The following is an 8947-nucleotide window of genomic DNA, read 5'->3' on the forward strand; positions in this document are numbered from 1 at the left end:
AGGCAATTTTTAATTCTTGCAATTTTAAACACTGATGAAGAATGACTTTTAGATATTTTGTTGTTTTGTTATTTTTATGATGACAAATGATAATTTTTGATTTGAATGATTTTTATGATGATCAAAAGTTCTCAAACAGGGGAACAGAATTGTATTTATGGTGTGAGCTACCAAATAAGTGACTCCTATCTGTTAATACAGTGGGAATATGAAAGAAGCACTCTACTTTCATTATATTCACGTTGTTGCTTTGAAGCCTAAAATGAAGAGACACAAAACATATTTTTCCAGCTGTATATACTCAGGGCAGCCTACAACATCAAATTGAAAGATATGATAGCAAAAATTCAGAAAAATAAAAAAACAATCACTGAGATGGATAAAGAATCACTCCAATGCCAGAACTTTGTGGAACCACCATTTTCTTTAATTACAGCTTTGAGTCTGTTGGGATATCTCCCTACTTTGCAGATCCAGAAGCCATATTCCTCTTCTTTACAGAGCTCAAGCAAATTTGCCTGCTCTGTTGATGGAATGCAGTTGACAAGTCATTCCCTGGATTTTAATGAATATATTAATAATTAATTAATAATAAATAAAATAGGAAAATGATTTAGTGTGGCTTCATTTTAACTTGCAAAACAATAAAATGGAATCTGTTCTTTTGTATGCCTAGTGTATGAAGCAAATGTAAGCTGTGCCCCTTCCTGCAACCTCTTAATAGTTCTCTTTTGTCAACTAGGCCTGATTTAAATCTCTGTAGAGAAGTGGAACTCAGCACTGTCCCCTGACATCATCACATAATTTTCAGTATATACATTAATCTGAAGGACTGTCAGGGATTGAAGACATACTAGTAAAAATGATGGTCAGAGACTATGGACACACAATGGGTTTAGATGAAGACTGGGGACTTAGAGACTAGGGACACATTTGATATGACTATGCAATAATAAAACTTTTAACTTTTTACAATTTATTGCTCCCACTAATGACTGCAAAATAGGCATCAACAGGCTGCAGTTTGGGGTACAAAACTGCGACTATGTAAGCAAAATATGATATCATTGTATCTAAATAGCAAACCCAGATTTAGACTACTGAATGGGTCTGCAGGAATTGTGCCAACAGAGGGGCGCTTTGGAAATGTAGGTAATACCTTTGTATTTTATATGCTTTGTGAAATTATTCATGTGTTGCATGTGATAGCTGATATGTGAATATATCTTTGATACAAAAAAGTAATGCTGCAACATAGATATGCTGAACAACATTTTTGCATTGAAATGGTAATCCAATTCAAAACTCAACTATATGCAGATAGTAAGAAGATACCATAGACCAAATATTGAATTATTACATGTGTATATTATATAGTGGAGCTAGCTTAATGTAGCGTTTTTATTGTTATAAATAAAGAGGTAGCCTTCTGAGACAACTCTGGCTTATTTACCAGGGACTGCTAACATCCCTACAGAAGGAGATATTAGAAGTATGACCTCATCTATGTGCTGCTTCTCCATCACTGTCCATTGTGCTTGCTCAGGATCCTGGTCTGGACCAGGCTGTGTTGTACACCTGCAGCAGAGAAAAGGGAAGTCACTGCCAAACTATTTTGCTGGCGAGGGTGCCTGGATTAGAAAACTGTACAGAATTGCAGATCTTGTCAAATCAGATGATATATTATAAACTGTATTGTAACATATACATATATTGTAATTGCAACAACTAATTTTAAACATTTGTAGCCTAAAGAAATTCTTGAATTGCAGAAGTTTACATTTCTGCACATATCAGCTCATTTTCCGTATTATCATTGTTTGGATTTTATTTGCTTTGGTGAGTAGTTGGATACAGTGAAAATAATTAGCATGTACTTTGGATCTCAGTCTGTTCAGGAAGTGACGCAGGAATTTCCAGCCACATTTTTTTTTGTCAGAAAGGAAGTTTTGTTAACTATATGTGTTCAGAGAGGTGTGCTGGAATCAGCTGGTAATTTCATCACTATGTGACAGAATACAGTAGTGTTAAAGGAAGTGCGCACACCGGGTCCCATAAAGTTCATGTCGTGATGACGGAGTTGTGTCCTTTGTCTCAGACAGTCTACTGTCCCTGATTTGTTTTTGGAAGGCTAGTGCAGTGTTTCCCATTATTCATATCAGATGTGTTTAAATATTTGTTATATACGGAAGTGTGCATATTTGTTATTTCTGTATTATTTCCAGCCACGTTTGCTCCTCTCATTGCCAAAAGAGAAGCTTAGCAATTTAAAGTGGAGCTGCTACCTCAACCTTTATTATTCTTTCTATTAATGGGTTAAATGGAAAGGTTGATTTTTTTTTTTTAAATCTTGTGATTAACTGCTGTTGAATTTACCCTCACTTCCATCAGGCCTCAAGGGTATTGGTGAATTACATCACAACCTATTGGAAAATATATGGGACCCATTTACAAAGAGGTGAACACCAGCCCCACTGCACAAGTAGAGATCAGCTGAAAAGTTAGATACTTTTTTAGCAGGATCATCACCTTCGGAAGATATTCAATTTCACTGTTAAAGGATAGTGATCTTTATTTTTATATAGTAGCAATAAGCTTGGTGGCCACTTTATAGTCCACCAGAAAGCATTGGCTGTTTGGAAAGTGGAGAACACCACAGGCCGCAACTAGACATGTGTTGTGTTTGTTTCAGAGTTGTTACCCTCCCATCATCTGTCATTAAATAAGGAGCAAATTAAACTCATTGTACATGGGGAAGTTACTATGAAGAACATAAAACCAGCAGATCATTATTTTTATTATTATCCAGTATTTATAAAGGGCTGACATATTACGAAGGGCTTTACAATGTCCATATTCATATCACTAACTGTCTCTCAAAGGAGCTCACCATTTAATGTCCCTACCATAGTCATTTGACATTAACAGTCTAAGGTTAATTTAGGGGGAGCCCAAATAACCCAACTACTTGTTTTGGAGATTGATATTTAAAGTTAAAAATATGAGAAAAGACAACACAAATACCTATGTGGACCAATTAATAAATTATGGTTCCTTGCCCTTCTGTTACTTTGCCAGGATTTGTAGCCCACATGCATTACATCTGGAATACCCATCATGGCAATGGGTACAAATCCTCTCCCTCCTCAACCTGATCTATACTAACCCCCTCTGCACATCATACTTACTGAGAATGGGGTTCAGCAGTTTGTTCTGACAATTGCTCATCCTCTTCTGTGCCTCCACCTTGGCGTTAAAGCCTCAGAGACTTCAATGAGTCCAGAGTCAGAAAGACAACTCCTGCAGAAGTCTATGAGGCTTCAATGTGTTGATTTACACAATAAGAAGAAGACTGAATTAAAATGTAAAAAAAAATCACAGAACCACACTCTTTGGTTCCAGATAAATATAATTCTAATGGCATGGAGCATAGGTTCAGATAAGTTGGGGGAAAAGGCTTAGTGCACTTTACTGCAATGGAGGGGGAATACGAAAATCATAAGGGCTATTCACATACTAAATTGAAAAATCACAATAAAAGTAAATGTTTGTAAATGAGATAAAGCTCAATTTTTTTCTAAGCAGGTTTCCAAAAAAACCCGGGGTTCCTCCAAAGGTTGCCTGGGGTTTCTACAGTAATGAGCAATGATCACTTATGGACACTCAAGTCAGGTTAATCGATAACAATGATCCTTTTGGCTTTCGCTAAGGGTGACATTCTTCCCACTGGCCAGCAATGTAAGCGGCATTTTTACTCCTGCCCACCACACTAATGAGCTGTGATCTGTGTATATAGTTACAAAGATTGAGAAACACTCAGAGGGGAGAGGAAACTTCCCCCAGAGTGATGTCATGATGCCAGAGCCTGTGATGGTAGAGTGGGTGGTTTGATAGGATATCAGAACATGCCCACGGCCCAGAGTCTGCAATGTGTACGGCAGGCGTGGTCCACGGCTCTGGCCAGTGTGCTGGTACCTTCTCCCGACCTTGCTGAGGGGTGCATGGGTCAGAGCCACGGATCACCTGTCAGATGGCTGCGACCCACTAGTGGGCTGTGGACCAGGGGTTCGGGATCCCAGATTTAAACCACATTCACAAAAATAAGTGAATTATTCATTTGCAGAGTAAAATCTCACATGCTAAGTGAACATGTTAAATTTGTATTTAGTAAATCAACTTCAAAGTGCACTTGTCCCTCCCTTTCCCCCACTCACCTTTTTTCAAGGGGAAAACCCTAGGGATACTTTAAGGTCTGCTGTAAGCATGCATGCAAAAGTAACATTATTTTTTTATTATTGCTGAAGAGATATACCACGTGTTTTTGCATTAAAAAGTAAAAAGTAAACTCCTCTAATTGTACACACACATGCACATCTTCATTTTATCTATTTAGCAATTTGCTGCTTGTAATAAAGATTAGTGAGCTGTTCTGTACAAATTGCAGCATTAGTGTCAGGACTATGGTGACACCCAGTGGTCATAAATTATAACATCTTGGAAACTGATAACCAAACCCAAGAACTTTCCATTTTTGTTTATTAAATAATTAATAACGTTTAAAACGTATAAGATGACAAATGATTACAAAGCTTATTTATGTGTAATGACATGAAAAGTCCAGTGTATAACTCCCAAGACTTTGTATTCACTAATAGGCAAGATATGTTGAACTTATGCCAAGATAACTTCAAGTTGAAGTTTTTTGTGTTATTATTTTACCCACTTCTATCAAAATGGTATTGAAATTACTAAATATTTTTCTGAAAAAGTTTCTGCAATGGAGGCAAATAATGGCTGTTTGGAGGGGCAGACATGGGCTTCTGGAAAACAGTAAGCTTTGTAAGTTCACAGACTGAGCAGGAGAGGAGTCCAGCTTTTGGGCTATTTTATACACACAGCGAGCTAGAGTGGTCTGCTGCAGGCTCAGCTGTAGTCCCAACCACTCCCATTCAAGTGAATAGGAAACTGCATATGGTGTAGCAGATCGCAGTGCAGTTTGCTATGCGGCCAAGAACTTGTGTCAAAAGGTAGCCTTAAGGTAGTAAAGGACAAACATGTTGGGGCTAGACAAAGGACAAAAGAGCAACAGGGTGTTCTGAAACTAGGTAACATCCTTGAAGTTAGATAAGACATGAAATCCTATATGGGAAAGAACCCCAATGAGGGGGAGTCACATGTCATGCCTTATTTATGACTCATTTGTTCTTTATATTAGTGTTACAGTATACTAGAATACTGGATTGACACAAAACTCTTATGACTTTTGACAGTTGGTAACTATATATACTTTACTTGGTTTCTAAAGAATTCTTTAGAGGTGAACATTCCAGTGTTTTACTTTCTGTTGGTGTTTAGCACTTTTTGTACAGTGGGTCAATGTCATGACAATAAATCTGTGCACATTCTAAAAGCTAGAAATACTGGCAGGTATTGCACACAGTTCAGGCAACCATAAGTGGTTCCAAAAAGCTAAGTGATAAGTTAAGCTGGGTACACACGTGCAATAATTGTTGTTGGAAAGGATCTTTCACAATCCTTTCCAACGTCTAAGCACTGCACAATGAATGAACGAGTGCTAAACATACAGCACCATTCTGCTCAATGGAGAGGGGAGGGGGAGACCGACGAAGTGGCACCCCGCTGCGCTCTCTCCCCCTTCACTTTTATTACGATCGTTCATCGTCCATCATTCGTGGATCCGCCAGGACGGACGATGGACGATGGGCGCTGTACACACGATAAATTCTCATCCAATATCGTCCCTGAGCCGATTGTCAGAGGGGAACCATTGGATGTGTTTACGCAGCCTTTGTCTATGAGGCTTGTGTCAATGCTATGATCAAACATAAAATATGGAAATTCTGACATTGCTATGACGGACATATAACAAGGCCAAAATAAAATATATTTCTGACAGCATATCTGTGAATATTTAAGTCAGGAGTTTGCCTTTTGTTACCCAGGGGATATGCCACAAACAAATGTGGCATATGATAGTGGTATAGTTTCTATTTTTTTAGATAACTTTGTCTCCTCCGCAATTTAATGCCCTGTGGCAGATGCGTTTACTATCAACAGGAACAGCAACTATTATTTTTTAACAAGGAGGATGCAGCTGGACACCTCTTGCTCATCCTCTCCCTCTTCCCTCCCCACTTTATAGATCTTTATGGCCCCTATTCATTCCTACTGTTACCAAAGGGAAAAATGTTACCTAATGGTGGCCAATGGTTAAACATCTGTATGAAACCCATAAGGAAGAAGAGAACATTCATTTGTGCATGAGTGATTTAGTCACACTCAGATTCCAGACCAGACACCTTTATTAATCCTCAGCTCATCCCCTGACTTCAGAACATCTCAAGTAAGTCTTACCTGACACTTTGCATAAAGCAACTGATACCTTACTACCGCAGTTCCCAACAGCCCAGTCAACTGGGTCCCACACCCAGCAAGGCATGGCATGCACTCTCCCTGCTGCATCCCCGTGGGCATAGCAGCGTTGTGCATAGCCAAGTGCCCCAATGCACACATCTGGGATTGGATGTGCACACACAGGTGCCATCCTGAGTGTGGAGACAACCTAAATGGCCAATGGGCAGCATGGTGGCTCAGGGGCTAGCACTCTGGCCTTTGCAGCGCTAGGTCCTAGGTTCAAATCCCAGCCAGGACACTATCTGCATGGAGTTTTCAGGTTCTCCCCGTGTCTGCGTGGGTTTCCTCCCACATTCCAAAAAACATGCAGTTAGGTTATTTGACCCTAGACTACATTAATGACATATGACTATAGTAGGGACTGTAGATTGTGAGCTCCTTTGAGGGACAGTTAGTGACACAACTTTGGACTTTGTACAGCACTGCATAATATGGTGGTGCTATATAAATACCGTGTAATAATAATAATGGCTGGGCATCTGCTGGTCTAGTGCTACATAGGGTTCTTTGACCATTCCTAGTTCCTGAATCCCTGATCTTTGCCTACCCTGACCTGTGCCTGGATTATCAACAACGCCTCTTTGCCTTCCTCCTGCCCTCATCTTTGCCTGGATTACAGGCCTTCTGCCTGCACTGCTTTTTGCTCACTCTTTGACTATGTCTGTCATTCCTTGCTGTCACCACACCAAAGCCTTCCCCTACATATATTTTGTTTGGTAGTTTGATCCTGAAGGCTGCAATCATGCACTCCATTGGTGTCAGTGACACTTCTTTCTCTTGGATTGCTTCCTATCTCTCTGACTGCTCCTTTCAAGTTTTTTTCAACGGTAATTCCTCCTCTCCTATTCTCCCCTCTGTTGGTGTTCCCCAAGGGTCAGTCCCTTGACCAGTTCTCTTTTCTCTGTACACCTCCTCTCTCGGTAGTCTCATATCCTCCTTTGGCTTACAGTACCTATCTGTCCAACCCTGGCTTGTCTCCTTCAGTCCTGCATAAGGTCTCATGCTGCCCGTCAGCCATCTCATCATGGATGACGATCGATTCCTGAAACTCAACCTGGATAAAACAGAATTTATCATCATCCCCTCTCAAATTCCTAACTGTTAACAACACGCTATTTAAAACTGTTATTCGTCCCTCCCGTCAGGCATGTTGTCTTGGTGTCACCTTTGATTCTGCCCTCTCATTTAACCCCCATCATCAGAACATTTCCAGGTCCTGTCACTGTCCCCTACACAACATCTCCAAAATCCCTCACCTGTCTCTAGAGACCACCAAACTCCTTGTATTCGCTCTTATCATGTCTCGTCTGGACTACTGTAACATCCTCTGTACTACTACTACTACTACTGGACTACTGTAACATCCTCCTATCTGATATTCCACTAACCCGACTCTCTCCTCTACCATCTATTATGAACGCTAAAGCCAGACTCAACCATCCTTGCCACCGCTCCTCCTCTGCTGCATCTCTTTGCAGCTCTCTACACTGGCTTCCATTTCACCTTATGTGCTCATGTGCTTTGCCTTCAAATTACTCTACAGTTCCTGTCCCACTTACATTTCTGACCGGGTAAAAAAGTACTCCCCCAGCCGCTCTTTCTGCTCCTTTGATGACCTACAACTGACTTCCACACCCCATAACCTCATCAAACACATGGCTCCAAAACTTTTCCATAGCTGCCCCAACTCTTTGGAATGGGCTTCCTCATCCTATTCGGCTTGCTCCTACTTTCTGCTCATTAAAAAGAGCACTCAAAACCTATTTTTTTCAAACTACCCTACCCAGCTTCTTCTGTCTTTTGAAACCATCACTACTTCCCACCACTACACATCTCCCATCCTATTGTGTGTAATTTCCCCCACCTCCTAGATTGTAAGCTCCTTGGGGCAGGGTCACTGTCTGTATTCGTCTGTCATTTGCAACCCCTATTTAATGTACAGCGCTAATATGTGTGTGTGTAATATATTGGCGCTATATAAATCCTGTTTATTAATAATAATATCCTGGTAGCACCTTACAGCAAAGAGCCCAGTAACCACAAGAGGTAAAATCTTATTACTCTCTGCAAGGTGCTCTGGTAAAGTGACCCAGTGTCCCTTAGAGTCTGCACCTTCGGTGATGCTACTAGGGGTTGTAAAAGTAACCTTCTCTTTACACCAACTCATAAATATCAGAATCCATGTGTACAGCTAGAGCAATGTTGGTAATCCACAGACCCTTCATGGTGTCAGCACAGTTATATCTGTGCTGTGATAACTTTGGGAATGATAGCAATGGGTCATTCTGTACATAAGTGCTAAATGTGTCTGTAACTATAAATGGTTATGATAATAATAGCTTTTCTTTATTTTAAAGCAGGTCTACTTTTTAATGATCTATAATTAGAGAATAAAACTATTTGTACAATGCTACCATGTTCCAACAAGCTTCTATAAGCATTTAGATGCCAACCAACATATGTTTTAGCATAAGAATTATTTTGAAACAGCCGTAGCCGCGATGTGCACCCT

At 40.1% G+C, this 8947-nt stretch overlaps 1 protein-coding gene across 1 annotated transcript in view; it reads left to right on the forward strand.

Moving 5' to 3' along the window:
- PLEKHA4 (pleckstrin homology domain containing A4) overlaps nucleotides 1-8947 on the forward strand; it is a 102996-nt gene that overhangs the window by 5812 nt on the left and 88237 nt on the right. The window lies entirely within an intron of this gene.

This window comes from Pyxicephalus adspersus, chromosome 11, assembly GCF_032062135.1.
Source record: "Pyxicephalus adspersus chromosome 11, UCB_Pads_2.0, whole genome shotgun sequence".
Lineage (NCBI taxonomy): Eukaryota > Metazoa > Chordata > Amphibia > Anura > Pyxicephalidae > Pyxicephalus > Pyxicephalus adspersus.